The sequence below is a fragment of the Papaver somniferum genome, chromosome 11, assembly GCF_003573695.1.
Source record: "Papaver somniferum cultivar HN1 chromosome 11, ASM357369v1, whole genome shotgun sequence".
In the NCBI taxonomy this organism is placed as follows: domain Eukaryota; kingdom Viridiplantae; phylum Streptophyta; class Magnoliopsida; order Ranunculales; family Papaveraceae; genus Papaver; species Papaver somniferum.
In genome coordinates, this window is record NC_039368.1 from 14,164,550 (window position 1) to 14,171,768 (window position 7,219).

Consider the following 7,219-nt stretch of genomic DNA (forward strand, 5'->3'; position numbering starts at 1 on the left):
TAATTCAGCTGAGTTCGGTCGTGAACGACAGTATGCATACCCGTTTGCATACTGGCGGACAGACCAAGTCCGGAACTCTAAGTATGCGTACCCGTTTGCATACTTGAGTGGGTTATGTTTTAAAATCGGTTATTCATGAACAAATACAAGGAATGCAATCTTTTGTTCCGTAGCTAAAATGTTTTTGAATTCATTCGAGTGAATCAAAACCGATTTTGCTTCAATTGTGTCTTGTATACTTCAATGAGAATATAAACAATTGAACAACTCTATCACTAGTTTCATTTGAGTCATTTGAACTAGTTGTGATTAAGATGAACGAGGTTGATATGAAAGTGTTCATATGGCTAACTTCAGTAAACTATTGTTGAGCCAACAAAGTGTACACGTTCAGGTACGGTTACCTTTATCTAAATGAAGGTACATTTCATTTGTGTGTAACAAGCTAAGTTCAATCTAATGGTTGAAAGATATTAGCTTAAATCTAATCAGGTTTTCATCTAACGGTAAATATTGAATGCTTTGTTACCAAGGTAATATTGATTACAAACCCTGATTCGAAGACCATATAAGTGAGAACTCTAGCAACTGGGAAACCTAATCCCCATACCTCATGTGTGATACTAGTTGCGACTAGAATCAGTTCTCCTTTAACCTAGGTTTTTCTGAAATCATTATAGGTTAACCACTTAAAGACTTCATTGGGATTCTGAAGCCAGACCCAACTATTTTCTATGTAGTTGCATGTTCTGATCTTACTTTTTTTATCGTATTGAGTACTATCTTCTCTAAGATTTGCTCGAGATTCAATCTCCTATAGGTAAGATAAAAAGTAATCACAAACATCTTCGTCTCATCGTTTGTGATTCCACAATATCTTGTTCCGCTTCCACACAGTTAAGATTATTGTGAGGTGATAGATATTACTAGGTTGTTCTTCGGGAATATAAGTTCGGTGTATCAATTGGTTCATGTTCACCTTGATTTATCAAAAGATAGATTTATCTATTAAATATACTTTTATATGTGAGACAAAAAAATTTATCAAGTCGTCGACTTTGGGTCGTAACAAATCTTAGTTGTGAGTGAGATCAGCTAAGGGAATCAAGTGCGTAGAGTCCTGCTAGGATTCAGAGGCGTACGGAACGCGACTGTACCTTGATCAGTGTGAGATTGGTTAGGGTTCAACTACATTCCAGTCCGAAGTTAACATGTAGTAGGCTAGAGTCTGTAGCGGTTTAATAAAATATGGTGTTCAAATCTGGACTAGATCCTAGGGTTTTTCTGCATTTGCGGTTTCCTCGTTAACAAAATTCTGGTGTCTGTGTTATTTATTTTCCGCATTATATTTTTTATATAATTGAAATATCACAGGTTGTACGTAGTTCAATCAATTAGATAATCCAACCTTTGGTTGTTGATATAAATTGATTGTCACTTAAACATTGGTCTTTGGTACCATTTAAGTTGTTTCTCATAATAATCAGACTCGCGGATTCTATCTGTTTGATTTGCTGATTACATCGAGAAACAGAGATATAAATCTTGGATGTATTTCCATTGATTGAGTCTGACTGTCTAGTTGATTCTCTTGGAATTATATTGGAGTTTTTCCATACAGATTGACGAAACGAAATATTGGGTGTGGTTGTTAGACCCCGCTTTTTCAATTGGTATCAGAGAAGGAAAACACGTTTGAGACCTTTTAAGTATGTGTTTGTAGCAATCTGACTCTATGGACAGAAATGCTATCTCAATAAATGCACCACCAGATCCAGGGATTCCAGAATTCTCTTCCATGACTGATTTAATAAATTTGTAGAAGAAATTCTGTCTAAACATCCACCAGGTTTAAAATCCTTTGAACTGTTTTTAGGGGCTTGAAAAGGAGCTTGAGAGCTTATCTCTTGATGTTGAGTTATACCTCCAGAAATAGCAAGAATCTCTTGATAAGCTAAATCAAGTTATGATGAATAATCTTCATATTGAGGTTGATATTGATCTTCTTATTAGTGAGGATAATAATTCTCTTTCATGTGTCCTAGAAAACAAATTTTATATAATACAAGAAGTATCTAAACCTCATCTGTCATTCAGTTTCATCTCAGAACTTGACTCATCTCATCAGTCAAACCTTGATACACCTTCTCAAGATAATGGTACTGCCCTCTTTTGTGAGAAAGACAGGATGTCACTTTTTATTAAAAGAATTTCCCTGTGTAGTACTGAATATTATCTGCAAAGACTGTTTGTTATAAGTTGTAAACGAAGAAATCAGGAACATAAATTGTGATATGTTCTTTTTAAGTTCTTTGAAAAACTTGTAAAAATAGTCATTTGGGCTTCTCACAATACTGTAAGATGTAAGAGTAGTTGGAAAGAAACTCTCTCTTGGTGTCATGGTGTGCAAGTCTTGTTTTCTCTTGTGTTCACACTGAGTTGCTCGTTAAATGCTTGTTGAACTTTTCTCCAATCTTCTTTTTCATTGTTTGTCTAATAATAAAAATGACATTTCATAAAAACAAACGAGCCTTTGCCCGCACACATACAGTTCACGTACTCTGAACCATTGAGTTCGCAACAAAATTCTACTTCACGGGTTTGTCTTTGATTCTTCTTTCTTTCAAGTTCCGGAGCTTTACCATTATCAACTGTTCGTGTCCCCCGTAAGTGTTTCACTGGTTCTTAGATTCTAATTGATTTCAATGGCTTCTAGGAAGAGACTTAGTCGTGGTGAAAGTTCGGGTACTCAAAATCATGATACTTTTTATGATCCAAGCTTACAAACTAGGTTCGTGGACGTAGAGGGTCGTGGTTATTTTGTAAAATGTAGTACAAAGAAGCCTATTATGGAGAGGATTTATAATCCTTCAGAACTTAGTATAGATGGTCTTCCTGGTTTTTTCAAAAATCATAAGTGGTGTATAATTCTTCATCCCATGGGAATAACACATATAGAAATGACTGCCCAGTTTTATGCTAACTTGCATGAAGCATACACTGTCAACTGCACGTTCAAGACCATTGTTCGTAATGAAGTTTTTGTTGTCAATCATCAAGTAATTTTTGAGCTCTTGAATCTGTCTCGGGTCGGTGACTTTCAAGTACCACAACCTGAGCATTTGAGACCTTCTGCAAATGAGCTCTCAAACTTTCTCCTTGCAAAGGATGTAACCTGGAAGGAGGGGAAGATTGATGTTCATGATGTGGCGTTGTTTCTAAAAGTTGCTGGAAAACTACTGGTGGAAAATTTGATGCCCAACACTATTGACCGACTGTTATGGACCAGGTCTCTTTCTGAATTGGTCTATTACATTGTTGAAGGGAGGAACATTGACTTTTGTGGCCTTATTATTCGACAGATGATAAGTGCATGACAGACTTCTAATAAGACTCATGGATTTCCTTGTCTTATCTCAAGGATTTGCAGTCATTATGGCATTTTCTCTGTTGGAACCAGTCTTGTAGGACCAAAAGTCTTGACCATGACCATGTGCAGAATTCTAGTTAGAACTCCATCCATAACTCCAGCTCCTCCTAATTCTGAAATCATCCATCTTCGACAACAAGTTGACTGTCAGCAGGAGCAATTGGATTATGCCTCACAATCTTACCCAGAGTTGATTTAGAAGTTTCATGAAATTTCTAGGGACTATTATAAGATGATTGGTTAATCTCTGTTTAATTGTTTCGTTTACGTCTCTGATTATGATATTTTATGTTGAACTTCTTATGTCGAACTTGTTAAACTATTATTCTTAATGGTTGTAATGAATTTAATGGTATTTTAGCCTTGAATGATTTTATCTTTCAATTAAACTGCTAAATGTGTTAAATCCATGATAAGTTTGGCTGAATATATGTCAAGATTTAAGTCTATTATGTCATTATGCAATCATTGGTGGAAAATAGAAGGAACTCTTGATGAAAGATATTAAGTCTATGGTATCATTATGCAAATATTGATGAAAAATAAAACGAATCTTTGAATATTCCGCATTATTGATCTTTCACTGATCCACTTCTATGTGAAAGTACTGTACGGCTCCGTAAGTTTTCTTATGTTGAGCATTTCCGATTAAATTAATCATTAAGGTTCCTTTGCGGTTAATTTAATTGAGTTCATGTTTCATGTGATTTGTTAATGTCCAAAGAAATTCTTCTTTTCTTGTAAAAGTAAGGTCCCTCTTGTTGTTCTTTCGGGAATGACATTTTATGGGGGAGAGTTCTTAATTGAACTTGTGCTTAATTGCCAAATCTTCGTGGGGAGTGCCTCTGTGGAATATTGTAGGAGTTATCTTGTATCTTTATAAACTCCTTGATGAATACAATAAGTTTCAACTATGTGAAATCATCGAAACAAAGTTGATATGCTCTCTTTTAGTCATAAAGTATCTCTATGAGAATTTCGTTATGATCCCGCTAGTTTTCGTAACTTTGCCAATTTATATTGACAAAAAAGGGGAGAATTATTGTGTAGTTCACACTATAAATACATATGGTTTACGGACTATTATGTAAGGGGGAGTGGTTTTTATTGTGAGATGAAGTATTTGAAAAGGCTAGGGTACCCAAATATACCTCAAGCTAAAACTTTTCCTACCTATAAGTCTTTTCTCCGAAAGTGATTGTCTATGGACCGAGTCGATACAATACAACTAATCGGTTCACATTTCGTGTGATCGTCTATGGATACGAGATCGAGACAATACAACAACGAAGTATGTTTACTTGATATAAAGTTTCGGACTTAACCAAAAACAATAGGATTGCTTATCAAGTAAATAGGAATTAACGTTTGTGTAATTTACTTTAATTATAATAAAACAATTATAATGCGGAAAATAAAAGTAAATGACACAGCAATATTTTGTTAATGGGGAAACCGCAAATGCAGAAAAACCCCGGGACCTAGTCCAGAATTGAATACTCTCAGGATTAAGACGCTACACAAAATTACACTTAAATTCGTATAGTTGAGACCAAGCAACTAACCCTGTAGTTCACCTAGTTCCGTTTGTGTTCCCACGCCTCCGACTTATGAATAAGTCACGTACTTGAAACAATCCCTTTGGTTCGTATTCCAAACAGTAAAGGAACAAGAAATTTGTTTGGTATCAACTCTATTCAACCAAGTGATATGAGTCGGACAAAGGATCTTCCGTTTATCTCAACATAAACTCCTTCGTCGGGTCTATATCTAGCTTATGTTCAATCACCCAAAGATAATCGATTAAGATTAAGCCAACAACACCTTTAATCCTAAGAACCGTGTTGATGCCGATATACTCAATTAATCAATCCAATCTACCACAAGGATAAACCGATTATTAATTGGATCCTCTTTTACCCAAAAAAGTATTGTGCACACCAAAGATTATAAAACCCAAGTCAGATATTCAATATGTTCTTGTCTTCAAATCTTCTTAAATATTCAATAAAAACCTGCACACAATCAATTGAATCTCTTGTGATCAATCACGCACAGAACGGAGTCTATTAACAATGAATTATCACAAGATCGTCTTTAGAACTAACAACAGTCTAAAGATCCCTGTCGAAACTCTGAACTAGTTTGAGTGAATCTTATATCAGAAGAGAAGATTCTCAAGAATAAACAAACTAGGTACAATCATATTTCAACCACCGTTAGTCAATCAAATCAATCGAAAACAAAGATAAACCGCAATTATCTAGTTTCCCACCAACGGGTCGCGCTAGAGCTTCTCAATACCAAAGAAGACTTTAAAACAAGGGGTCGTAAGATATTTCACCTAATTAGATTACTCTCCTCTCCGATAGGAGGCTCCACCAGTAAGAAAGACAAAAGAGGAAGTATGTTGTTACGAAGGATTAGTTTGCTAGAAAGGAAAACTTCGTATATTTATAGACAAAGAAGTTTGGACACCAAGGAATTTCCAAAACCGAAAATATTCTCAAGATATTCATTAAAGCACAAATTCGGTTTCCATAATTCCTGGAAATGCTCTGTCCAAAAATAACAATCGAAATCTCTCTGAAAATCTAATTAGTAAATGCACATTACTAATTCTGTAATTTCCCTACAAAGATAAATTAATAACCTTAATTATAAGATTCTTAACTTACTTATGTTTCGATCCTGGGATTCTCTTCCCTTAGCCGTTAAGGAATATCTTTGAACAACTATAAAAATAAACATTCACAGCACGTGTTTAAAGTTTGTGGACATCTTTACTTTGTAAGTTCTCTTTCACACTTACCACCTTGAAACCGATTTGCCACACTTCCAAACAAGTTTAGAATTGGTTCATCTGACTTTCAAGAACTATGTGATTGATCAAACTAACATTCGATCACAATCATGGGTTTACGGTTCTAACAAAACAAGTTTCGGTTCTACCTCCATGTGAGTACTACACATAGATTCGGTTGACTAGGTACTAGGATCGGTTCCCCATATATATATGGTATCTAACTTATATGTGTTGCACATGTCCATAGGATCGGTTCCCCTTTCTACTATAAACCTTGTTGCACCCCATACAAGGATCGGTTCCCCTTGATGTACTGCACCCCTTACAAGGATCGGTTCCCTTTCCCTTACTAGGATAGGTTCCCTTTCCCCAAGGCAGACATAATCCGATCATACCACAGGTGATTACTTAAGAATGGTTTTACTAATAAAAGTTATACCAATACAAAAGTCAGGACTTTGTGAATAGTTCTACCAAGAAGACAACAAGTTGTGAGCGGTTATACTCTATCATACATATTGGTTGTTCATAAGATATGCAATGAATAACAAAACTAATAACTCCTAGAAATTTCCTTTTCGGTTCACAAACAAGTTTATGAACTTACTTCCTTAGAACACATGTAAACATTGTTCCCTAGGATGAAATCCTCACCTCATACCCATACATAATCACAATAAAATTCAAATGATTATGGCGATGTCTTATCTACAAAGTTTAATGGTTAAGAAATAAACCTCGTATTGTATTCCTTAATACTATGTCTATCTAGAGTTCATATATGCTTCGCATTTATGTTTTCAATATGCACGACTTGAAATATATGTTAGGGAATGAAACAGTTCAGGTCAAATATCACTAACCTCAAGTGGAAGGATGATTTTTGTCGTTGTATCTCCTTGCTTATTCACATCTTCAAGACTTCGCAATACTTGTAATGTCTCATATCCTAATGCTTTCAAGCTAACCTATACGAAGTTTAA